The 27352-nt window shown below is 47.8% G+C and overlaps 1 protein-coding gene and 1 pseudogene across 2 annotated transcripts in view; both read right to left on the bottom strand.

Moving 5' to 3' along the window:
- The window catches only part of DIP2C (DIP2 acetate--CoA ligase C (putative)), a 367574-nt gene that overhangs the window by 311627 nt on the left and 28595 nt on the right, over positions 1-27352 (bottom strand). The gene's annotated exons all lie outside the window — the stretch shown is intronic.
- LOC107532502 (GTP-binding nuclear protein Ran-like) lies at positions 2160-4434 on the bottom strand (annotated as a pseudogene).

The raw sequence follows: 27352 nt of genomic DNA, 5'->3' as shown, positions 1-27352 counted from the left end.
TGCACACCTGGTCCTGTATGTGTAAGGAAGACTTCACACACCTATGCCCTCCCAGGGCTTCTCTAGCTCCCAGGTGAGGCTGGTGCTGCCCATCAGGATGTGAGCCGTCTGAAAGTCACAAAGTAACGAACGGGTGGAATTATCTGTATCATCGTGAATCCTGGAACCCTCAGGTTGGAAAGGGCCTCAGAATCATATCTGAAGCTCTCATTTCCTCCCTGCCACAAATCACAAAGGAAATGCTATAAACTCAGTCGGATGACGAGACCAAAGACGAAACAGGTCTGCTTCCTGTGCAGCAGCCCCAGGCCTGGACTTTCAGCCCCTGTGCACACTGTCGGCAGTCAGCGCCCAGCAGTTTAAACCGTGTGTCAAACTCAGACGCCTCAGGAAGCTGCAGGGAGACAAACAAGGAGCAGCTGCTGCTGGAAAACCGGAATTCAGGTGCCCTCCTCAAGACAAAATCAAAAGAGTTTTTTCCCCCCCAGCTTTATGGAGACATTTATTGAGATATAATTGACATATTACTAAGACAATTATTGAGACATAATTGACACATAACATCCTGTATTTTATACACAAATACATCACAAAACGATTACCACTGTAGGGCTAGTTAACACCTCACATACTTACCTCTGTGTGTGTGTGTGTGTGTGTGTGTGTGTGTGTGTGTGTGTGTGTGTGTGGTGAGAACATTTAAGTTCTACTCTCTTCGCAAATTTCAAGTACACGATACAGTATTAACTGTCATCCCCATGCTGTGCCTTAGATCCCCAGACGTTCTACTCTGCTTCTATGCATTTGGCTTGTTTTATCCCCACATGTAAGTCTTTCTCTGACTTATTTCACTTACAACTCTGTCCTCCAAGTTCATCCATGTTGTCACACATGGCAAGATTCCCTTCTTTTTATGGCTGAATCATATTCCACTGTAGAAACATACATCTTCTTTATCCACTCATTTATCAATGGACACTTAGGTTGTTTCCACATCTTGGCTTTTGTGAATAATGCTATAATGAACATGGGGGTGGAGATATCTCTTCAAGTTACTGATATAAATTCAGGTGTGGGGCTGCTGGATCATATGGTAGTTCTATATTTAATTTTTTGAGCAACCTCCATACTGTTTTCCATAGTGGCTGCACCATTTTAGATTCCCACCAACAGTGCACACAAGGGTTCCCTTTTCTCCACACTTGTTGTTTGTTGATTTATTGATGGTAGCCATTCTGACAGGTACAAGGTGATAATTAATTGTGGTTTTAATTTGCATTTCCCTGATGATTAGTGACTGTTGAACATCTTTTGTCTATTGGCCATCTGTATTTCCTCTTTAGAGAAGTATTTATTCAGGTCTTCTACCCATTTTTTAATTGGACTGTTTGTTTGATACTGAGTCGTACGAGCTCCTTGCATATTCGGAAGTTTTGAAATCCTTTGCTAATCACACAGAACCCAGGACTGACTCCAGGTGTGGATCCCGGATTCACATCTGGCTGCCTGTGCGGAGTGTGTGAAAGATGCAGCCACTCCATAAAAGGGCAAATCTCTCCCATCACTGGCTGGCATCACAGCATTGATCCCAAAACAGTTGGTGAAGTAGCTTCCAACAAGGAAATAGCTCAAAGTTTACACATTCCTTTTTAATTATTAAACCCTTAAATAATCCACTCGTTAAATTATCTTAGTCCAAAACTCTACCATAGTGCCTACTACATATCAGGCAGCAATTAAACTGTGGTGTGTGTGTTTTTGTTTTTGTTTTTAATATATCTTTATTGATTTCAGAGAGAGGGAAGGAGAGGGAGAGAGAGACAGAAACATCAATGATGAGTGAGTCATTGATCAGCTGCAGCCCGCAACCCAGGCATGTGCCCTGCCCGGGAATCGAACCCCGATCGCCTGGATCCTAGGTCAATGCTCAACCGCTGAGCCACGCCCGGCCGGGCTAAACTGTGGTTTGTCTGGGTGGATGGACCTGGGCCCAAAGCCCCCAAGCCCTCTTGCTGAACATCTGGCCCTGGCGGGGCTCGTGCCTTGCTACCATATGTAGTTCTCTACCTGCCCGGGTTCCCAACTTTCCCAGCCACGCAGCTAGTGCAGACACAGCAAGATTCCCACCAACTCTGACCCCAGGACTATTCTCAGGTGGGTCTGGGCCTGACTGGCCTATCCCACAACAGTGGTTCTCAAATGTTACCCGCATCAAACTCCTTGTGAAGCACAGGTTGCCGGGGTTCCCTCCCAGTTCCTGAGTCAGTAGGCCTGGGTGCGGCCCGATCTCCTGCATTTCTGACAAGTTCCCAGGTGATGGTTCAGGGACCAGCAGCAAGAACGGCCACCCGGAGGGTCCCTCCCTGGCACCACTATGTCAAGGAACGGATGGAGATTTTAATCCAATCCCTTCCTACTCTTCCTCACGTCGTCCGAATTCTGCACAGGCTGCACCAGCTATGACGGTATTTCCCATTATTTTCTTCTTTTTATATTTGAAATACAACTTTATTCTGATTCTAAGGGAAAAGGAATGGGAATGACAGTAATAAACAAGGTTTCACCACTGAATATTGTGATGCAGCTGCAGCATTCTCTATTTTTCTTTCTTTTTTTCTTTAAATATATATTGATTTCAGAGAGAGGAAGGGAGAGGGGGAGAGAGATAGAAACATCAATGATGGAGAGTCATTGATCCGCTGCGTCCTGCACACCCCTGACCGGGGATCGAGCCCACAACCCGGGCCTGTGCCCTGACCGGGAATCGAACCACAGCCTCCTGGATCCCAGGCCGATGCTCAACCGCTGAGCCACGCCCGGCCGGGCTGCAGCATTCTAATAGTTGAAACTCAATAAGGAAACAACTTTGTTCCCAAACAGCTAAAACGCAGGTCCAAAAAATGGAGGTCTTTCTTAACTGCCACGTTCACTCCGAAGCCCACTCATCTCTTTCAGCATCCCAAAGATCAAGCACCGGCTCCTCTCAGCTATATAACAAAATGGCAAACACGCTGCACACTCACATCGCGGGACAGTTGCCTACAAATCCAGACTTCTGACGCCGGGCTCCAGCTCCCCCTTCTCACAGGTCGTCATCCCCGTCAGGGAGAGCAGCGGCCTGAGCAGCCTCTCGGTCGAGCTCATACTGTGCTGCCAAAGCCGGGTCCAGAACAACCTCGGGTGGGGCAAGAGCAGGCACGGCAACAAACTCTAAATCCGGGTCTCCAGTTAGTTTTCTGGCAAGCCAGAGGAAGGGCTTTTCAGAGTTGTAGCTACTTTTAGCAGAAATGTTGTATGTAGTACTGAAGATTCTTCTTTCAGTGAAAGACAATTGATTTTCCCTTAACTTTCCCATCCTTAATATCCGCTCTGTTGCCACACAACACGGTAGGGATGTTTTCACACACTTCTGCCAGATCTCTATGCCAGTTAGGCACATTCTTGTAAGGAGCTGTCGAAGGTACATCTAGCATTATAATGGCCCGCTGGGCCTGGATGTAATAGCCGTCTCAGTCCGCTGACCTTCCGGCCCTCTGTGTCCCACACATTGAACTTAATGGGCCCTCTGACGGAGATGGACCTCACACGGGGTCCATCACACGAGAGGGTGGACCTCAACACACAGGCTGGCTACCTAGTTCTCAAATTCACCAGTCAGATGACGTGTCACGGATGCAGTTTTCCCGGTCCTACCATCACCAACTAATACAAGTTTGCACTGAACTTGGTGTTCTCCTTGGGCAGCCATGGTGATGTTACTTCCAGAAGTGTCTCTGGGTCTATCTATATGATGTATTAGTATCTGTTAGGGTGTGTCTCTCACATTTTTATTTTTATTTTTTAATAGTTATAGTATACCTGGTCAGTAATCATAAACAGTTGGACAATATAGAAAAACCCAAAGAACAAGTATAACTATTATTATGTCTAATATAATTAGCAGACAGGAAAGACAAAATGGATTCTGAATTCAATCTCAATCTACAGGCTTACAGGCTTTGCAGTGTCTTGGGATATCTGTCTACCTCTGGTTTCAGCAGCTTCTCACCCTGGAGGGGTTTTTGATGTCCGCAGACAGGGTAAATATCTATCTGTAGTTAGGTGCCTGATAAGGTCCCTTCCAATGAGGTTGGAGAGTGTCTTCTATTTGGTGTCTTTTTCAATAAACAAAAACTCGAGGTGGCAGTCAAATGATCTTTAAAATCTTTGTCTCCTTGCAGCTGGCCACGTTCACCTGATATGAAGTGGGGAGCTGGTGGGGCACAAAGGGCCCCTGCCTGTACCTCACACTGGGCGCAGGTCTGCAGGGAGGTCCTGGGGATGCTTCAGAATTTTTGCCAACTGTGCCAAGTAAATGTCGATATAAGAAATACCCAACCCTGATTCAGCACCCTTCTGTGGCGTTTCTCAATGGCAGAGTAAAATCCAGCCTCTCAGCAGACACCTTCATGATCCCCCCCAGCCCTCTAAACTGCCACTCCTGCCCCCTGCCCCAATCTGAGGTTCCTGCCACTCTGAGCTCCTGGGTTCCTCCCCCAAGCCCATCCGGTGCCCTTTTTACACCTCTATCCACACAGCTGCCTCTATCTCAGCTGACCTCTCCTCCTACGTTCCATAATGTCAGGCAATAGCCCATAAAATTCCCCGGCTCCTAACGATGCCTCCTCCTGTTCTCACTGGGAATGAGCTCCCCACCTTCTCTGATCAAATTCTCCCCACCCTTCAATCAAGACCTTTCTCTTGGCCTCCCCCATCGACCTGGGATAGCTCTTAGCTCCCTCCGTGGACTATGAGGGCAGGGCCAGCCTCCCATTATTTTCAACAACAGTAGTTCAATCTGCTCATCTGAAATACTCTCATAACTCGGAGATCTGTTATCTAGTATGCAGCCATTAAAAATGATATTTGGTAAAAACATTTATTAACATGGAAATTTTGCATGATACACTAGTAACTAGAAAAGGGAGCAAGTAATAAAGCTACGTTTCATAATACAACGGTATTGGTTAAGAGTATAGATGGGTGGATGGATAGACGGGTGAGTGGATCGAATGGTAGGTGGGTGGATGCATGGATGGATACTGAAGAACCCGGGAAAAATATACATTATATACTATTAATAGAGGTTATTTCTGGTGGTGCGATTCATTGTGTTTTTTGCCAAATAATTTTCAATTAACACTACTTGGTAAGAGGAAAAATATCAGTTGCTTTTAATTTGTTTGAAAATGTTTGGGGAAAAATATGCTTCCTTAAAGCTTCTTGATAAAATTGACCTTATTGGTTATGGCCATTCTCATTTATCCCCGCATCACTGTGATACATGGGAGAGCATATCTTTTGTGACCAAAAACCTAGTCATGCCTTCACATCAGCAAAGTGGAGAAAGTGTCTCTCCATTTCCTCCAAAGGGCCGTGAGGAGAGATGAAATCGCAAACACGAAGGAGCTCCTGAAAGCCTCAGAGCTCTAACGCGAGATAAAGACCGAGCTATCGATTTGGCTACTCAGCTCCATTTGAAAACGGCTTTTTTCCACTTAGTGGGCACCACGTTCACAAGGCACAGAGAACTGCCGTATTAAATTTTAACATGATTGCATTTTTATAGCACACGGAGGCAAAAGGAGAGCATCCTTGAGTGACTTGGAATCCACTCCAGCTGAACCCGTCCTGCCAGCAGAAGTCGGGGGAGCGCACACCCAGCACATCTTCCCAGCTCTGCGCACAAGCCTGTTTCAGGGGCCTCCAACGTCAGCCGTAAAGCCTCAACAAAGCCCGTTTATAAATACTTTAAACAAAAAATAACTAAGTAACTTATGCAGTAAAGGGTTTACTGAACACACCCTTAGCAAGCATTCGCTCTAGTGAGCACCAACAGGCAATGCAAAGGTGCTGAGATGGAGGTGCGCATGGGTTGCCATGACAATACAAAGCCAGAAACAACTGCGTTTGGGCAGGAGCCCTGGGTCCCCATGCGCAAATAAAGCCCGAAGGCCCTTCCAGCATCCTGGAAATTCTCCGGAGTGCACTCGGCTGACCCACATCCCCGCAGGCCTGGCCAGCAGCCCCACCTTAGCCCTCTCAGGGTTTCCAAGAGTACAACCAAAAGTAGTAAAACTCAAGCTCCACCTCCAGGCAGACACCAAGGAAAGGTGACCTGAGGTGGCACTTTTGCATTTTAGATCCAGGTTCCTGATGTCAATTATTAAAATAAAAACATGTCAGTCTAAATTACAGTCGCTTCTTAGCTGGTCCCTATTTACACTAACAATTACAAAACAACTTGAACTCCACTGCAGCAGGCAGACAACAAACCCTCCACTGTCCACGGGCCAAGCAGCCGGTGGAATTGCTCGGCGAGGACTCCGGGCGGCATTCCCACATCTGCCGGTTCCAGTCAAACTGACATTAAGTCCCATGACAATGACTAAGAGACAGTCCACACACTAGCTTCAGCACGGAGGAAAAATCATGTCGAAATTTAAACACATTCTAAAAATGGGCAGTTGGTAGTAGCCGATTCCTAGATTAAACATTGCTCAGAGGGCTTTCTTAGCTAGCCTGGCTCTGCTCCGCTGGGAAGGCCGTTCCGGTGCTGGGCTCTGCCTGGGCCTGTGGGCTAAGCGACGTCTAGCCTGTTGTGTGGCCTCAGCTGCCAGCACCAGATAAGACATCCTAACATTGTCAAGCATTTTTGGCACAGCTTCCAAATGCTAGAAAAGGAGAAGAGTAATGAACAAGAATGAGAAGGCTTGGGCAAGAACAGAAAAAAAATTACTCCTAAACCTGCAAAAGATTTTAAGCCGGGCAAGGCCTCATGCACACTTGCCGTGCACACCTAGTTTCCATCAGGGCGACTGCAGCTGTGAGCTCTTAATGCGTCTAAATAAATACAAACGCCACCACCTATAGGTAGAGTTGTAGTGAATCTTTTTGATTATTTATAAATGGGGAAGAGTTGCCTAAAATTAAAATTAAAAAAGGACAATTAACCTGAAATTGTATATAATAAAAAATTTTAATGGCAACCTTTTAATTTAAAAGAACTATTGAAGGATATGGCATTAGATAGTAATAAAATAAAACAGTGAAGATTACCCCTGAAGTTCTTTGAAAGGGGTCAATAAAAGGCATGTCAAAATAGATTTTCATAAACTGGAAAACCAGAAGAACTGCATCTAATGAAATATATGATAAATCACTTGATTCATTCAAAAAAAAAATCTACCTAAAAATTAATTTCAAAAAGCTAATAAACTATGGATAAATGAAATAATAAGATAAATAAGGAACCACAGATTTCCATCCTATTAACCTTCAGTCAGGTCCACATAAGCATTAATAACTGCTAACACTTTCTGAGTGCCTGTCATGTGCTAAGCACTGTTTGGAGTAGCCGGTGGCCTTCATAACCACCTTGTGACTGAGATACATTATGATCCCCATTTTACAGATGAGAAAACAGAGGCAAGGAAAGGCCAAGGAACCTCCCAAGGCCACACGGCTAGTGAAGAGCAGCTGGCGTCAGAGCCCTGCCAGGATCAACTCCAGGGCATCACCTGGAACCGCCCCTCCTGACAGAACTCTATTAAATCCACCTGCAGGCAGGGACCCCACAGGATGGGGTAAGAGCGGGAGAGGGGCATCCATCCCGTTTAGCACCACCTGGAGAAATGGTTACTGTCCATCTTCCTCTCTGTCGTCAGCGCATCTCCATTTCTGGGCTCCTTTTTTGTTCCTGCACTTTTGATTTCTCCTTTCCTTTTTCCCTTGAGCCCACCCAGTGGCTCCACCAGATTAACGAGGCTCAGCACTGCACCCAAAGTCTCAGTGCTGCACCCTGACCTGTTCAAGACGGGATGGATACAGGGGTGGAGAAAATGCCACAGCGGAACAGGAGCTCTGAGGGCAGCTGGCTGAGCCCAACTGGAAGAAGCTGCACCTCGCAAAGAATAGGACAGCTCAAGGTCACACAGACGGCGAGCCAGGGCCAGAATGCCCATTTTAGTTCTTTCACTAGAACTCTCATTTGGGGCCATTCCTGAACAAATATATTCATCACCCCCCAAGACCAATTTGTATTTATTCTGCAGTTACAGATGCCATTCACCTATGAGGTATTCATAGGAAATAAGATCAATAGCAGACTCATGTCCTTCCTCTGGCTCTGCCCTCCTGTCATGAAGGGCAGAGCTAATTATGTCACTCGTTGTACCAGGAGTTCTTTAAGTCACTCTCAATTTTCTCTCACAGCTGAAAGATGTCTCCAGACACCTCCCAGTGGCCCCGGCCCTGGGCATCAAGATCGCTGCAGCTGGAACAGCTGAGCCACAGGCAGATGAGGAAGATCCGTGGAACCCGGGCTCGGAGGGCTGTGAACAGCTTAACGAGAGATTTGGTTTTTGTTTCTGTGGGTTTGGGTCCCGGGGATGGCTTGATCGGGGCAACCACCGTGTAGCACAGGCTAGATAAGAGCCTGAAGAGACTTGCCATATGCTCATCGCTGGAAAAGCATGTGGCGATCTGACATGTGGCAGCAGCAGGGAAACAGAAGAAATGGGCTGTGGGAGACGCCACGCGGTGCCGCAGAGGCCGACGAGGCCAAGGCCCTCTCAGACCGGCCGCGTGCTGGGTACTCTGAGTGGTCAAGTAATGCAGAATTCTTACAATAACCCTAAGAGGTGGCTGTGACTGTCCCCTTCTCCAAGGGCCGAAGCAGGATTCAGGTTCATTCCAAAGCCCTCCCCAGGATCAGAGACACGCAGGCACAGAACCGCCCACGGCTGCAAGGACGGAGAGTGGAGCCCAGGCACCGGAGAGCAGTCCCCGTTTGTCCCGTAAGCATGGGGTAGGGGGCGGCTGCCCCACACAGAAACCTCCAGGGCAGGACCCGAGGGAACCCGCCCTTGAGGATGAAACCTGACAATGCAGAAGCAGGTCTACCGTTTCTGTGACATCAGCCCCACTGAACAGGCACCACACTGCCCTTCAGACTTGGCCTCGTCGCTGGGTTACAGCCTGAAGGTCACCAAACACGAGTCACCATGGCTCCTGCTTAAGACCTGCAGGAGGTGTCCTCAAGGAAGGGGACTGACTCCCTGTCAAGAGCTATTTGCTAAGACAGAATACTTTACAGAAAGCAAACCACCTCTCATGTCTTCGGTGCTATTCCCAATCTCGTCCATTTGAATTAGATTTGGACTGAATTCTTCCCAATTTACGGTGTAATAGGAAGAGCACTGAGCAGACAGGAGGAGGCCGGTCGCTGTGCCAGCTGAACCACCCTCTGGAGCTGATCCCTGGCATGTCCGCTCCGTTCCCGGGGAGGGCAGCGTGCGCTCCTCTCAGCAACCCCAGGGGGCCGCGCCATGCCCATCTGCCTTCTCAGCCACAGCACGACCAGGCTGGACCGAACCATCTCTGCACTCTAGGAATGTGTGTTACAGAATCAGAAATGCTCACGGACTCAGACCACGTCTCTAACCCAAGAGGCAAAACATGAGGCTCATGAAACTGCACAACTATCACCAGTCAGAACATTACCGATCGCTCAGCTTTTCTGGTTTTTATCTTTTTGTTTAAATAATTAAAGATACTTGTTGACCAAAAAAAAAAAAATTAAAAAAATTCACTATAGACCTGGGGCAGGGGGGGACAGTTTTCTTTCTAATTAAAGATTTTTAAATTCTTCCATATACTTTTTTAAATAGTTGTAATTATAGCCATACTTAATGTTAAGCACTTCAACTCAATGAAAGGTTAATTATACAGACTGGTAATTATAAAAAGTAAAATAACATGCAAAATGTCATAATGAATAATTAATAAGACCTCTTTGATCTGCTTCAGACCAGAGATACAGAACTGACAAGCTCTTTCTCCATCGTATGTGGATGATCTTACTGAAAAAAAAATTAATATCTGATACCAAAAGCAGTAGTTCATAATAAGCATTTAACCTTGCCTTAAAAATAAGGTGAAAATTTTCCATTAGTTTCACACTTAAACATATACCCAAAAAGTGAGGCATTGGTGGCTCATCCACCTTGTGGTTCAGGATGAGATGATGTTTTTGTGGCAAATGTTCTAGATTTTCTCCTACATCCTGTAGGATTGCACTGTAGGGTCATCACAGCACCTGGAAACCTTCAGGAAAAGGTGCTGCGGTAAATGCAGAAGCAGACAAGAGGGGCTCCTGCCCTCAAAGAACATTAAGTCTTCTTAGGGGGGCCAAATAATTAATTCAAATAATTCAGATCAATAATTAAATGTATTTGATATGTTATTAATTAAAATGAATTACTTCAATTCACATAATTCTCAATCACTACAAATTTAATCAAAATAATGCAAATAAACTGTTTCAGTTATTTTGATTATTAAAATAACTCAAATAATTTTTAAAATGCCCTACCTTTGATACTTTGTATTTACTGCTTTTCTCCTCTTTTAGAGGAAGCATAGTGTGAGTATCCTGGACTCTTGGGGTGTTTATAGTTTCATAGCAATCTCCATGTTAATTAAATCTGTAGGGATTTAATACATCATCTGTAGGGACTCAATTGTGCTTCAAAAAGAGTGGCACTTGAGATCACATTTGATACAGTTATTAATACTGCTTAAATGTGTCACTTTGTAACAACTAATAACTGTACCACAGAGCAGGACAGTTAGCACCTCTAGGTGTTAAAGCTCTTAAAACATTTTTACAAGAGTATTCGTTAACAAGTAGACCTTTACAGGAAACTCAGAAGACTCTTTAAAAAATGAATTTTACAATGGGAGAAATCTTTATCAAACATTCACTCAACGTAAACACCCACTCTCCAGCCAACCCCTTAAGATATGCCTAAAACTGAGGAAAGGAGTAACACTTCCAGATGTGTTCCCCAGTGATGTGCTCTGATGTAGTATCTGCAAAGGAGCTTGGGGCTCCTAAATTTTCTTCCCCTTTTTAAAACTTACTTTCAATTACAGTTTACATTCAATATTATTTTTTATTAGTTTCAGGGGTACAGCCTAGTGATTAGATAATCATATACATTCTCATATAAGTATGAAGACATTGTAATATTTTTATATGGATCTATAATAAAATCAAAGTATCACTTCTACTTTAATACTTTATTTAAAATGTAACTTTCCAATAAGTAAACCACCAGTATTCAATGATCAACATTCCAATAGACTTCTGAAACCTTTAGAAACTGTTACCTTTAAAAACTGTATGATGAAAGATTATTTTTAAGTTTGAGCTGGGAAGAACCAGTATCATGGGACAGAACACAGTGAAGTATATGAAAGCACAGGATTTCAAGAATAACAATTCGTAAAATAGACAATGCCATGCTGTAAAGCAACAGAGAAACGGTTTTCAGGACAGACAGGTGGGTAATTAAAAACACGTATTGTTCCCTCGTCTAGCCAGGTCTGAAATGAGGTAACAATTAAAATGAAGAACTGGCAATGGACCGGGTGAGTTATAATTCTCACCTTCTCAGAAGGGTGGTTATGACCAGCACTAGGCTTGGGAACATGCCGGGGCAGGATCAAAATTCGTGCTCTGGATGACGTCCGGCCCGTTTCTCAGCATCCACCTGACCTGCTCACACAGACCTAGGCTCCCACTGGCTCAGCTGAACTTGAACTGCTTGTGCAGAAGTGCCTTCCAGGGGACAAGCACTCACTCTACTTCAGTGTGATCTACCTTAGAGACGGTTTCATTTCTTAGGGCACTTTTAATACAACACTTTATTCTAAAATGCAATGAATTGCAGTAGCCTCGCGTTCATTCTCTCTCAAGGGCAGTGAAATGAAAGGAGCTGCAGCTCTGGCCAGCAGCCCACGCCCACGGTAACACCAGGAGCCCCCAGGCCTCCTGTTTCCACGCCCTCCTCGCACGCACGGCCGGCTCTTCATCGCTGGTGCTGAATCCTTTCCCACAGAGCACGGCTAACACTCCGAGCACGTTTCGGCCCCGTGACCGAGGCTGGCTCACTCCAGACCCGCCTGAAGTGCACCTGTGCCCCTTGCTGGCCCCTCAAACCCAGGGAGCGGCGCCTCCCACACGCTCGGCTGGAGGAGGGAGGGAATCGGCCCCGGCCACTTCCCCACGCGCTCGCGTTCCTGTGGTGGTGTTGGGAGGACATGTGCTCCTCTATGAAAGGAATTTGACTAACAGCTCCACAATACAGAAGCCCATGGGGTGGAACGAATGCCATTCCTCATGCCACACGACTGCCTCCCCAACCCCGTCACTGCAGAAGCACTGAGAAGTTAAAATTTAAATCCCGCCAGCCTGTGCGCTACCCAGGGCCTGGTACTGGCTGTCCGATGGAAGCAACAGGAACCCTTCGAGTTTCACTAAAATGCTTGACTACAGGCCTCTCGACCGGCTGCCCAGAAGACTATCCCATCTGGAGCTGCCACGACTGCCCAGCCTGAGCCCAGCTCCAGAACTGACCCCAGCTGACACCAGGCTACCCTAAGGGCGCCCAGGGCTGACCCCTGGCTGGAACCCGTGGGCTCGCCATGTGCTCGGCGCTTTTCCATCGGCTTCAGCGCTGCTCCCCTTCTGACGGGGTAAAGGCTCCACTGAGAGTCTTTCTACCAACTGGATGGGATGCAGGCGCCAGAGGGCACATTCAACAAGATCTCGTTCCTGCGGCATTATTTACAAAAGCCAAGATAGGGGAGCAACCCGAGCGCCCACCCATAGGCAACTGGATAAAGAAGAGGTGGTGCATATATACAGCGGAATAGTAATGATAAAAAAAGAATGAAATCTTACCATTTGCAACAATATGCATGGACCTAGAGGGTATTATGCTAAGTGAAATAAATCAGAAAGGGAAAGAAAAATATCGTATGATTCCACATTTTATATGTGGGGGAAAACAAAGCAAACAAACAAAACAAAGCAGATTTCATAGGTACAAAGAACAAACTGATGATTGACAGATGGGACAGGGTTTAGGGGACTGGGTGAAAAGAGAGAAAGCACTAAGCCTAAATCGGTGGTTACACAATAGTCACAGGGATGTAGAGTGTAGGGAATATAGCCAGTAATAACTATGTATGATGCCAGGTGATCACTTTGTAAAGCATATAAATGTCTAATCACGATGCTGTATACCTGAAACTAATATACTATTGTATGTCAACTATAATTGAAAAAAATATTTTTAATTTAATCTAAAAACAAAACAAAACAAAAGTACCTGCCTGGCTCTATGCTCCCTGGGCTAAAACAACATACAGCAAGTCTACTGTGCAGATAAACTGGACCCCAGCACCAGCCCTTATGTGAAGGAGATGCACCCAGCCCCTTTTCTTGATAAATCTCTCATTCGTGAGACTATTAAACAAAGGGTCTGCCGTTTCTTGCCAGCAGTGGAACGACATTTTCCCAAACTAAACACCCAGGTGTTCTGGTAGCTGGGGCACCTGGTGCTCCTCCCGCCTTGCTCACTGCAGGTTTACTGGAGAAGACAGAGCTTCACCTGCCCAACGCCGCTGTCTGGACCCCTGGCCACCGCTGACCCACCTCCGGAGTGGACTCAGGGGACAAAATGCAAAGACTTGTTTAAAAACTGCTGAACTCTGGAACTTCTCATGGTAATAGGGTGAATTAAGAAAACTGACCTCCAACCACTATGAAAAAAAACTTACTGTACCCACTGGGGCACCAAACAATAGAGGATCTCATTGTGCCTGGCTCATAGGGGTGACCTGCCTGGTAGCCGGAAGGCTGGCACTCTCATTGACAAAGAATGTCTCTCAGTCAATGCGGGGAAATGCTTTCAACTCCCACAGCAGAGGCAAAAACAGCTCTTAAAGGTGCTCTCTCCTGTCTTCGTCTGTGGAAAGGATGACCCTCCTGTCCCACCTGACAGGCCTCCTTCCAGAAGGCCTCCTAGAAAGCCCTCCCGTCTCCACATCCCTAAGGCGAGCCTGGCCTCAACGTGCGGGTGAGGAGCACCTACACCTACACTGACGCACCCCAGTGCTCAAACAGAAAAGGAAGCCTTCCCATCTGGGCAGCCTTGTTTCTAGCAGTCGCATTAGCAGCGTTTTATTAGGGTAAATGCTAATAAAAATCTCAGGATCTACATAAGTGTTGTCTTTTAGATACTCCAACCTCACACTAATAGCAAATGCAAAGAAATGCCTCCTCTCCTATTTCTCTTAGCCCCGCCTGACGTTTTATCAGTCTGAGATTTACGATGGTTTGTTATTTTTAACCCGCCTTATGCAATCGCTGCACCAAGCCATGTGCTCTGGCAGCTCTGCTTACGGAGATAGCAGCTTGTGCAAGTTCAAAGGGACACTGGAGATAAGGTTTTCGGTGTAAATGCTCACCCCACCCCCCTTTTCCTGGGATGCGGGGTCAGCGTCTGCGGCGGTGAGCACGTCGGCACTGAGCTCACGCTGGTTCAAGTGCAGACACTGCTTACAGTCACGTAGAAAGGACAAACCACCCAAAAACTAGACTCCCTAATAAGAGTCTCAGGATACATCAACTTCCTAAAGTTTTCTGAAGGGCACCAGAGAGTATTACTCATAATGTAAACTAATTCAATCAAAAGTCTGTCCTCAACAAGCCACCTACTTAAATCTCTGTTTCACACTGACACCAAATTCTTGAGGATTTAAACAGACGTAGGCTGTTTTCCAGGAACAGCCACAAACACACACGATTGAGGCCAACCGTCGGTCTCACTGAATCTGCTCAGGAATTCACGTTGGTAACAGTCCTTGATACACAAACTGGTGGCAGACACCAACCGTTCTAGCCTCAGGTAAGCGGGGGACAATCGGCACTAATGTTGAAGAAATAGGCATCGGCTAGTTCTTCCTGATTTAATGTAATAAAAAGAGGTTAGTCCAAAGAAAAAGTATGCACACACATCTTGAAGACATATGCCCCAATCTCCCAGCTGTTTCCACACAGGCCGTTAATGTAAAGCAACTCCAGACATCAAACCCATTTTCTGTAGGTCCAGAAAGCCCGTCCTACACAGGTTAAGTGAACTCTGCCCTTCCCTGACAGACAGAAAACACCGACAGTCTCAAGGACGGTCAGACAGGTGGGCCCAAGTAGAGGCGAAGGGGCTGGTGGTTCAGCCCCGACAAAGCGAGCGGGAGCCAAGCTGCCAGTCCCGAGCTGACTCACGGAGCTGGTCAGGCCAGTCTTCGGAGTGCTCATGGCACTAAGGAGCTACGCGGGGATGGAGGTGTCCGCCCTGCGCATCTCCTGTTCTTTTACCGATGAGGGAAATGACCACACGTCACGGGCCTGCTGCTGTCAGGAGAATGGTAGGGACGGTGTCAGGCGCTGAGACGGGCCAGCCTCTACCTCGCAGGCGTCTGGAGTCAAGGCAGCCTGGGTGCTGCACCAATGGAGTCCCTGCGAGGCCCGGTCCTCACAGGTGGCCCAGAGCAGGGCAGGGACCAGCGGGGTCCCTGTTCACGGCACAGTCATGGGACACCCACTCTGTCCAGCACTCCAGCGGGATCAGCAGGTGACCCCGACTCTGAAGGACCTTGAGGAACGTACAGTCCGGTGGAGCACATGAGGTGCAGATGCCACCAGGACTCGGTTAGGTGAAAGAGCGCCACAGAAAAAGCAACGAGGGACCCTCATCAGTCCCAGGGGTGGGGCACTCAACGGTGCTCGGATACGTGGCCGGGGACACAGAGAACTCAAACACAGCTCTCAGTGTCTGTACCCAGGGGAAACTGATATTACAGAAATAAAGCAGGCAGCACTTAGATTGAGTTTATTATAACCCCACCCTCCAGGGTTTTTATAGCTTCATCGCACAGACGTGGTTAATGACATCATCAGCCGTGGGCAACAGATTCAACCTGCAGCCCCCTCCTCCCCCTAGAGCCCTGCGGTGGGACTGAAAGTCCCTTAATCACAAGGTAGTGTCCACAGCCACCTCATTAACATAACAAAACGCCACTCTTAACACAGGAAATTCCTAGAGTTCTGGGGCCTGTGAGCCAGGAATTGTGAATGGTGAGCAAAGACATATTTCTTTTAAGTCACAGTATCCCAGGAAGGAGGCATGTCCCTCCTGGGTGCTTGAGGCAACGAGGCAGTGATAGGAAAAAGTCACCACCTGACCCCAAAGTCTGTCGTTTCACCAAAGACACGGGGCTGTGCTTCTAAGAGGACTCAGGATTCCACGAAAAAAAAAAAAAAAAAAGCCTTAGAGAAGTAACAGGTTAACAGTTCTCCCCAAAGGGCAACGTCCACACCCACCCCCATTACCCAAGACCTGCTGAGGGATCCTTGTTCAAAGAGCCAACTATCAATGCCTGGGTTCTCATGTTTTCAACTGCTCAGAAAGACAAAATCACTGTCCAGTTCATTTTATCTCTCTTTTCCAAAGCTTAACAAGGGAGATTTAACTAAAAGAGATAACTAATCTAGTAGGAGATAACCACAGCTCTGGCCCAAGGATTAATCCCTTCACAAGTGAAAAGGCAGATAACTCGTGACCTTCCCCTCGCCCAGTGCGCTGTGGGGACACAGCCCTGAGTCCAGCAGGCAGAAGAGCGTGTGTGCACCAGCCAAGAACGGCCTGACGTCACCTGGGTGCCCAGGCTGAGAAGGCATTTTCCAGCAAAAATGGAAACATAACTGCTGTGTAAAAGCATCGTGCTTAATTATCTCTAAGCCGAATTCTAAATGCATCCTCATTTCAGAGCCAATGAAAGGAAACTCTTTAAAAAATATATGTGAACAGTGACTAGGGAACCAGGGCAGAAGCATTCAATCCATGCTGGATGAATAAATGAATTTCAAAAATTGATGAGAGAGCATGTGCCATTTAGGAAAATGCTGTATAATTTGACACCCTAACTATACAGGTGCTGCTTCATACTGACAGCTGATTTTGTTTCAGTTAACTCAAGAAAAGGTAAATAATCCTAATGGGAAACCAAAAGGCTTTGCAAAGAGTAACATTATAGTACCAATTCAATCGTACCCGACAATTTAGCCTACGTATTTAAATTCCGAAGCACAGCACTTGCAAAACAAGACATCAATGTGAATAAATATATCACCTGAAGCAAAACTTAAAGACCCCCTTCTCCGAGAAGGAGCAGTGCTGGATTGCAAGTCACAGAAAGGGTCATTCCAGGTCGAGGAGCTATTTCCTCTGTCCCCTGACATCCCATTTTGGTAATAAAATTTACTCAGTGAGATTAGAGTTCCAGGTTTAGGGGCATTTGGGTGTTTCTGGCACTTATTCACCCAGGTAACTAGAAAGCTGGAGGTCTCCAGGGTTCTCACATTTAAAGTCAACTGAGCACTCGGGTGGAAAGTGCTGCCAACCAAGGCATCGCCTCTCAAGGTGCAGATTCTGATTAAATCTTGAGGTTATTTTGCGCAATGTCCTCAATACAGATCCCTGGCCACTGGGAAGGAACAGTGTTCTCCTGACTTCTTGGGCCATCTCAAAGTTAAAATGTGATGCTCATGTCTTATTCTGAACTCTCCCCCCTGAGTTAAGGGTAACACCATCTCCAGCCTAAGTGAGAAGGGTCCCATGTCCCTAAAAATATGAAGCAGAAGACACAGCACCCCTCTCATTTCTCCTGTAAAATAAAAAATTCATCTCGCCCTGGCTGGTGTGGCCCATATACTGAATGGCAGCGGGTTTGATTCTCAGTCAGGGCACATACCCAGGTTTTGGGCTCAGTCGGTTGGGGTGAAAGTGGGAGGCAACTGATTAATGTTCCTCTCTCTCTCTCCCTTCCTTTCTCTAAAATCAATGGAAAGCATGTCCTCTGGTGAGGATTAAACATAAATAAAATTTTTTTAAAAATAATTCTTCTCATGCCACTCAAGTCACAACAAGGTCCAGCATGCTTTTGTTTCCTGGAGCTTCACTCTGCTGCTGGGAAACCATGAAAACAGAGAGAGATGCCACAGACGACCTGTGGCTACTGATGCCATCCACCGCAACAAAGTATAAAAAATATAGTCTAACCTCGTTATTATTTTTCCAAGTAATAATAATGTTGCAAGGCCAATGTCTATGCAGGACTATAATGAACACAATGGAATTTGTCCCAATAGCAAAAATGTCACCAGGATCTTACCAGCACAGGAGTGGTCTCTATGGAAACCAGGGCATGAAGCGGTAGGAAGGCTTCCTGGCAGGTTGATGTCACTCACATCCAATGTCACCTGCCTTGGGGGTTCACTCGTTAATGACAACTGGACATTCTCACAGCACTCAACAGCTGGTCCCATACATTCTGGTCCAATGCCTCTTCAGAATAGTCACGTTGTGCCTGTTTTACAGACTAGATCGAGGCCTAATACATTCAGACACTGCCCAAGGTCACACAGAAATGAGCGGCATCGCTAGAATTCATCTTGGACAAGGGCAAGAAGCTGTCCCAAGGCCAACCTCCAGATGTGCACAGGGACATCTGCCTGACCTGGGCACATGGCTCGGCAGCCTCACCTTCCCCGAGGGCCACACCCCTTGATCATCCTGCAGAAAGGGGCACCCCGGAAACTCAGTGAACTTGTTTGGTAAAAAGACACCAAGGGAATAAGTCTTGCCCCAAAGCCTCCGAGACCCACCTCACCACACCCCAGTAAACAAGCTTGTGGGGAAAGACCACCTTTCCACTGACATTCCGATACCTTAAACCAGGGCAGCCATGTGCACGAAATCCCACATTGACGGAGGTGGGGGGACAGTGAGGGGAGGTCAAGTAACTATGAAGACGACCAACTCAGACGCTGGCCCAGCAGCCAGAGGGCGACATTCCCACCCCTGCAAGGTGCACCAGGGCCCTGGAGAGCACGTACCCACCGCGTGCCCTGACTTGCCGTGCCAGCACAGTGGGCACGTGTGAATGTGTACATTCCAACTGAAATGCAGTGTCCCAGAAGCACAGAACCATGGTTCTCATCTGGACTTCCCTCCTTCCCTCCCACCAGCACAGTGAGACTAGTCAACAATGTGGTATTCGTCCTGCTTTCCTAGCAAAACAGGGGAAGTCGCTCCAAGGTCATTCATGACTAACTGCTGTGAGTAGTGGAAAAACCTCTCCTAATCTGAAAGGATCTCAAGGTCATTCCTCATTCTTCTGGGTCACAGTGGAGACACGACATTCACCTACTCCACTGGCTCTGTGTAACCCTTTTAAGGACATTTTCGGGACAAGCAGAGGCTCACGTGTACTCAGGACTGCTCTGTCACCAGCGCTGGGCCATTGTGGCCTGTCCCCAAACTCAGACCCTGCAGCCCAAGCAGCAAAGCCCACAAGGGGAAGGGGGGCAGCCGTGGTGAACTTGCTTGTCCTCTGGGCTTTTGCTTAGATCCCAGATACCTGATGGGCTGGACCCCTCCTACCAGCTCATGTCCAGAAGAAAACCCGCAATGCCATCCTCTCTCGCTACTGAGAGAGAGAGACACTCAGGGTAAAACAGACCGACACTGGACTTGATTTTCTAGCCGTCGATCGTAGCCAGTGTCGCTGGTGTGCAGTCCCATTCCATTACCTGTGGAAACAACACGGACTTACGCCGACTGCAGTGAGCGGTTTTATATCCCTGCTCCAGTACGCAAAGTCAGAAATTAGGAGCTCACTTTCATTCCAAATAGCGCCCACACTTTGAAGTCTTTCTAAATCTGACGAAGGGAGTCATTTTCCTTACCGTGCCCATTTTGACAAAACACTTCCATTTTTCTGCCGCACGGTGTTGTAATAAGCTATTTCAGACCCCGGCCGCTGCGCCGGAGACGCGGCGAGCGCAGCTCAGCGGCAGCCAGCACACGGGCAGATCTGGAGCCTGGGCCTCAGCCACTCGCCTGGAGGTGTGCTCAAGGCTCGCAGTCCATGTGGGGCCTGGAGTTTTCGTTTCTGACAAGATCCCTGACCTGCTGCCGTCAACGAGGCACATACACAGGGCACGCTCCCAACACCATGACCATCAGGTGCCAGTTTAAACACAAAAATAACCCAGCAGGTTTCGCTGAACAGATTTACATTCCCAGTGACATGCTGGCCAACACTGTCATCTAGAATATCGTTCTTATTTTAGGCCTTCCCTGACTCTAACTTTATTCAAAAGAATGGCTTCAAGGATCAGGGCTCCGGGCACCCCCACAGACCCCCTGCCCACCACTGTCACACAAGGGGGCATGCACGTCTACACCCTCAATTACACAGAACGCCCCTGTGCTCTTACACTGAGACATGGCACTCATTCCAGCCCCTACTGCTCTGTAAACTCAAGAGCGGCTAATTTAGGAAAGCAACAGGACACGAATATATGTGAGCTCCCCTCTCTCCGCTCCTTCCCCTCCCCTACGCCCACCTCCCGGCCCCCCATGGTTCTCCAGGGGGAGGAGAGATTTAGAAAGGATTTAAACATCCCCTGTAGGAGCCCCTGGGATAAACCCTGCACCCTCCCCCCCCACACACACCCACACACACTGCCCTGCATGTCACACAGTAACGTGCTAACGTGGAAGACCTTTAACCTAAATCACCAAAACTATTTCATTATTCCAATCACAGAACATTAGGACCGGAAGGGACATGCCTTGTTCCTTACCTTTCCATTAAGTCTATTTTATTCCATAAATATGCATGAGGCAGTGAGGACTCACAGGCATCCCTTCCAGCCACCCAATGCCGCCCACTTGGTACATCAAAAGGACGTTTGAAATTACAGCTGGTTTGTAATGTCACACGTATCAATGCCTCCGTTTTTCCTCCCAGTTTTTGAAAGAACTCTCATTGGGTGCATTTGCTTTATTCAATCTCACCGCATGCTTTTAAATTGGGGGCAAACATAAAGAGAAGAAGGTTCCACCTGAGGGTGGAAGGAGGTCACAGAACTGGGGGAAATGAGCAGCGGCAGGTCGGTGCCCTCGTGGGAAAGCACCGGGAAGAGGCGAGGCTGTGGAGGTGACCGCACCTGCCCCTCCGCCACCACGGACCCCACGATCCCCGCTCCGCTCACAGCGAGAAAGGACAGCAGCTCCCGCCGTTCAGAGGCACTGGTGGCTCGGGAAGCTACGTCTTAGAGGGCAAAGCCATTTAAATGCTGGAAGCTTACTCGTTATTTCAAAAGAGAACAGAGACGGTCTCGAAGCAGCGTCAGTGCACCTCCGGAGGCCGCCGGACACAAGGATGACAGAGACCGGCTCCAGGAGAAGTCAGCAGGAGCGGGAGGAATGCTGTACAAGGTTTTCCACGGAGTCATCCCCTCCGGCTTTCCCCAGAAGTTCTTAACAATCAGACACTAACAAAAATTCCATTTTAATGAGTTAATTGTGTCCTGGTCTCCAAAGACAGTGACACTGCTGAAGAAAGCCCGGCACCCTCCGGGGAGCCATCCAGATGTGTTCTGGATGACATAGCCCGCATTACAACCCCCCACCTGCCCGCAGGCGGTAAGCACGCCTCCTGCGCTCGGGGACCTGGGCACGCGGCTCCTGGCTTCAGGCGGCAACACAGCCCACCTCGAGGAGCCCGGAATCTCCGCCCGACGCCCGCCCTCACTTCAGAGAGCCTGGGCTGGGGTCCCTTAAAACAGCACCTGGTTGGCTGCCCGATAGACGCTCCCCCACTTCTCGAAAATTCTTATGGAAAAACACACAGAGTAGAGCTGCCACCAAAACCTCAGACACGTGGTCAAGCTGTGAACACTCCACATCGCGCAACCTGGTGCCCACCTAACAAGAGCCAGAAGATGTAACACTGAGATTACAATGGGATAGGTAAGAACGCAAGACGCCGAGCATGGGGTTGGCGACCTGAATAAGCATCTGTGAGGGGCCATCATTCCAGGCCAAACAAGAAGACAAGCCCACAGCACGGTGAGCTGAACACGATTTTCATCACCAAGATACAGGGGAGAAAAACATCCAGGAGGAAAATATAAGTTTCCTACCATGAAACAAAAACCTAGCAGGCCTCCGATTTCTCCTCCACACATTGAATTCCAAAAGATGGTGACGTGACCCGTGTGGTGCTTTGAAGAAGACTCCGCATGTGGTCCTGCGTGAGAGCAGAAAGCCAGCCGCAGACGCACGGGGCCCGGGACCTGCCCCGGTTCCCACTCTGACTCTGAGCAAAGCTCAGAACTGACCGGGGGGCGAGGTGCAGGGACCTCCCCGTGCGGCCCCCAAACTCGGGCTTAGCTCAGACAGACTCGGGGCCAGGGCACTGGGCGGCTTTCCTGCGAGCTCTGTCGCCTGTCTCTCCATTGCCTACACCGGGAAACTGTGTACTTACTATTCATCAAAATTTATATTTAAATATAAAAAAAGACCAAGGAAATTTATAAAGTGTATGTGACTGATGGGATTACGAGTAATTTTTAAACGAAAAGGTTGCCTCGGTTTTCCTCAATGGACACATTATTTCTAACAGGGCAAGTGCTTTTCAAGACACAGTGAACAACTACCTGCCTGCGACAGGATCACCAGACAGTAAAAACCGGAGCAGCGAGAACACTAAAGGGAAGCACATCGTGGTTCTCTCTCAATGGGCGGGGTGGGGAGTGGGGGTGAGGGTGGTTTTTCCCTCTATTTTCCCATGTTGAACAAGTGTTTTATGTTTGAAATGCAAAAACAAACCCCCTAGTTTAGGAAACACTGTCAATCACTGGCACAGAAGCCCATCCATCACAATGATTTTATTTTTTAAATCAACCGGGGTTTTTTTCCTAGAAAGTAGCACATAGTGTAATTACTTTTCACATTAAAGTGGATTAACATTCATGCTGACTCAGATACATTTTGGAAGGGGAATGTGTACAATTTTAAGTAATATTCATTTCCTTCTCCAGGAAACGTGTGTGGGTGCAACACTCACCCGGAGAAACGAGCTACCACCACCTCCGATCCTCCCCCAGCCCCGACTGGAGCCCCGGAGCAGCACTGAGGACACCCCAGAATCACTGGGACCAGCCACTCCCGCTCCTTACCCCCTCGCCTGACCTTAATAAGTGTGAGGACATCAAATCTCCACCCACCTGTCTCTGTGCCCAAGCAGGGAGTGGGGACCCCAAGAATCAACCACAGCCCGGGAAACATGATGCCGCCTGGAGACCGGGCAGGAGGAGTGGAGAATTCACCCTGAAAGGTGTTCTAAGAAAAGGCAACCCTCATCATAAAAGCAATATGTACAATTCTATCTTTACTTGGCTGTTAATTTTGTGATACTTGGTTAAGACACATTCATTTTTATAGCAATTACGAAAATAATTCATGATGCATTTATCATATTAAAGCCAAGCAACTGAAAAACACAGAACAAAACAAATAAGCAGAATTTTATAGAGTGGTAAGACTTTGTTAAACTGTCAAATTATTTTTAATTGAAAACCAGGCTAATTAAATCTTATTTTCAAGGTGGGGGCACTCAGAGAAGGGGAGAAGTTTAAAATTTTTTTTCTTTGCACAGATCCATTCAGTTGAGAATTTCCATTACTGGGATTAGATCCTATTCCGTAGGTTGAAAACCACTGCATTAAAAGCTTACGGGGGTAGGGGAAGCTTATGAATGATAATATTTATTTTTTCGTAAGCAAACTTGATCGTGAATGATGGTGGTGGGGGTGGGGAAGGGCAAAGGAAAAAGAAAACACCAAACACTCTGCGGCAACAATGCTTTTCGTTAAAACATATGCACTTCCAAGTATGTTACTTTTACTTTTATTAATTTTGAGATAAGTTCACATCTGATAAGGAAACAATTTTTCTTATTGAAAAGAGAAAAAATGAAATAAAAGTAAAATTATGCAACTCCCTTAAAGAAAAGCGGAACCCACGTTTCCTCTTCTCACATGACCCAGAAATTCTCAGAGTTAGAGTTTGTCATGTTTTAGCAAATGCCATGAATTAGAGGGAAATCAAAGTCGAAACACAGCACGTAAGTGTTATCCGAATTCTCCATGAGGAGCTAACTCAAATACCATGTTCACAGTGCTATAAGAGGAAGTTAGTTTATTTTTAGTTTAAACCAAAATCCCAAACCACTTGCCAAATGATCCTCTACTTACTTCAAATAAAGGCCAGGTTCTTCCTAGCAGAAAGTCATTACACTTTTCATCTGATGTCAGAAGAATGCCCTTTTGACATGACGCTCGCTCATGGCTCCCTTGCAGGGGACCCTCCAGAGTCACCAACATTCAAGTGTTTCACTGCTTTAACACACTATTAATAGCTCAACACAGAAAAGAAAATCCAGACAGTGTTGTCCAAAGTTCACATCAACTCAAGCTGTCTCACAAGGTGCACAACTTCCTAATTAGGAAGCGAGCACTTTCAGGAGGAAGCAGCGGGAAGGGAGAGAAGAACTGGGCTTCCAGGGGCTGCTCAGAGACCCTCTTGTTTGGTGCTAAACTCCCATCCCCCAGGAGACAAGTGCTCTCTGAACAACTGGCACAGCCTGGGGGCCACCCTGTGCCTGCCTTCTTTCAGGTGGTAGCAGGAGCCTCAGGGTCTGGGCTGGGGTCCACACTTACAGAACAGAGACGACGCACAGATGTGCAGTGTCTGTGCACACAGTGGGCACAGCTGTTACTGAAGCTAGTTCGGGACCTGCCTCGCAGGGCGTGGCTCAAGTGGGCTCCTTAGAGGCCCTTCCATGGAAACTGGGCTCGGAGCCATGCAGGGAATCCCTGGAGCTGTCCACCTGCAGACCAGACTAAGCTTAGTCACAGCTCATGTTCTCAGATGCTCCCACCTGCTCACGGGAGACCCCGCAAGCCCCCAACACTCTGGGCCCGCTCAGGATCAAACCTGAAGTTGGAGTATCTCATCCCAACATTTATCTGCAGAGGACAGACACTGAGTGGTTCTCTGCAGGTCTTGGCTCTTTCTCTCTCCCCTGGGGATGGAGGCACAAGCCCCCTTGTCCAGTGTCAACAGCTAGGGGAGACCCCTCCCAACCTAGTCCCTCCCAACCTAGTCCCTCCCTCCCTCCCCACACCTCCTGTCCCTGCCCCTCCTGCCAGTCAACTCACCCCTTTCCACACCTGCCACGTACCCAGGGCCTTCCCTCTGCACCCACCGGGTTCTGAGCCTCAGCCCCCCACAAACTACCTGCCCTTTTCACCACCAGCGTCATGTCATTAATCCCTAGTCAGCCTTTCCCACTAGACAGGAGCCATGTCTGTCTCCCGTTTCTGTCTCAGTGCCCCAGGGCTCAGCCCCGGACCTGGGCCTGAGGCTCGCACCACGGAACTCTGGAGGGACCAAATGGCAGAGCAAATCAGTAAAAATGTAAAAGATAGAGTTGAGCGTATGGGAAACAGTTAAAATTACATGATAATAAATATCCATTTGAAAGGTACTACGCAAAAAGGGTAAGTTTTTCTGTAACTTTGTTTCAATAATTTTCCAATAACATACGCTTTTAAAAAATATTTCTCCAGAAAGATACATCTTTTATATTCTAAGAACATAAGCCACTGAAAAAAACTTTAAACATTTATTTAAACAAAATCATGGCCTCAAAATTGTCCTTATCCTAAAATCTGGGGATTTTCCAAATACCGTCTTTGGCACAGCAGAAAAGTCTCTCCACTGACGCAGCCCTGGGCACGCAGCTGCCAGCCGAGCGAGAGGGCCACCCCACCCCCGGGGATTCGGCCCCACAGTGAAAGAGAGTGAGAGGAGGGTGGCGTAGGAAGAAAAACCAATAAAGAAAGTAACCTTCAGAGCTCTTGGGGCATGGAATAAAAGAAAAGAACAGATCCTTGAGGAATATTATATTAATAGGACTGAAATGTGCAATTAACACTAATTCCAATGCCGGATACCCGTATCTTCTAAGAGGTGGCACACTAAGTAAAATAAACAAAATTCAAAAACTGGATCAGTGTGAATTTCAATAGTTACCGCACGTCCCCCGTGATCTAAACCCACTCACTCCCTTGTCCATCCCAGACCACACAGCCGGCTCTTCCCGGGCGTAACTGAGCTCCAGGCAGGGCCATGTGAGCCGCTCCCCTTGGGCCTGGCCCTCGACCCTCCCAACGAACCTTTCGCCTCCTCAGCTGGGGTCACGGGTGAAGGTGGCTGGGCTGCCACACCAGGACTGTGCAGGACGCAGACACGGGGAGCCTCAGCTACCCCAGCCCCAGGCCTAGGACCCCCAAATCCAAATCCTTTGTGATCAAGAAACAAACTGTTACCATTTGAAGCCATTACATGTTTGCATCTACTTGTCACCACAGCCAGGCCGACCTACCACTCAAATTGAACTTTAATCATTTGCTTTGAAAAATGAAATCATAAAAAAGTAACGCCTGAGCCCCCCACCTCCCGGCGCTGTCCCACTTCCCAGCGTGAACCACTGTGGAGTCTGTGCGATGCTGTGCGTCTTGTCTATATTGACACAAGCACAGGAACCACACCAAGTTCATCTCTTTTTTTTTTTTAACAGAAATGGGACCATAGGAGATGATCCCATTTGTTTTCTTTCTTTACTTTCTTGGGCACTTTTCTGGCGGGCAAACATAGATCCTGCTCTTTCTTTCTTAAGAGCCCCCTTGCGGTCCCACACACCTTACACCACAACATCTGCTTCACGCATTGCTCTAGGTGCCTCAGATCCTTGACAGGCAATAGAGGTTACGGCCTCCGTGTGGTGTCGCTACGCATGCTGAGTGCACTGCAGGGTGAGAGCCTGGGGAGCCCCTGCTACAAGCTACGGCAGCCCAGCCTCTCTCAGCCCGGCCGGGGCCATCCTGACATCCATCCCGTCCTGTATGCCTGACAGGGAACAGCGGTAGTGGGGGGGGATTCTATTGATCTTTCCTTAGAAGGGAAAAAAAGAGAGATATTCCATGCTCTAGTCACAACTTTCATGGCAAAGAGGAAACCTCGAGGGAGCCAGAATTTTCCTTATTGGGTATCAGTCACCCTTCCTAACAAATCAAGCCCACACTCCTCCCCCAAGACATCCCATTGCCCTGGGAGACCCACACCCAGGTCGAAGTTGCCCCAGGCTCCCCCAGCCTTGGAGCTTCCTGACTTCTTCCTTGCAGGCCCACGACAGTGCCTTTGTCCCTCACTGACATCTGTGGACAGCAGGCAGCGTGGATCCCAGAGGGGGAGCTCAGTGCCTCTGCTATGCTGGCCTGGGGCTGTGAAGAAATCTACTCCAGCCATTCCTTCCCTCACCACAGATGGTAAAATACACAAAAGATTGATTGAGGTTCCGATCAAAACCCTGGGTAAGGGCTTTTTCAGCGGCACTCACAACCACTCACATTTTGTAGCCATGCAGGTCTTTTCTTCTGATACAAATGATCAATCGTAGCCTCTTGCTTGGAGGTGAGCTG

This window comes from Miniopterus natalensis, chromosome 1 (assembly GCF_054644295.1).
Source record: "Miniopterus natalensis isolate mMinNat1 chromosome 1, mMinNat1.hap1, whole genome shotgun sequence".
NCBI lineage: Eukaryota > Metazoa > Chordata > Mammalia > Chiroptera > Miniopteridae > Miniopterus > Miniopterus natalensis.
This window is presented reverse-complemented; position numbering and strand designations above follow the sequence as displayed.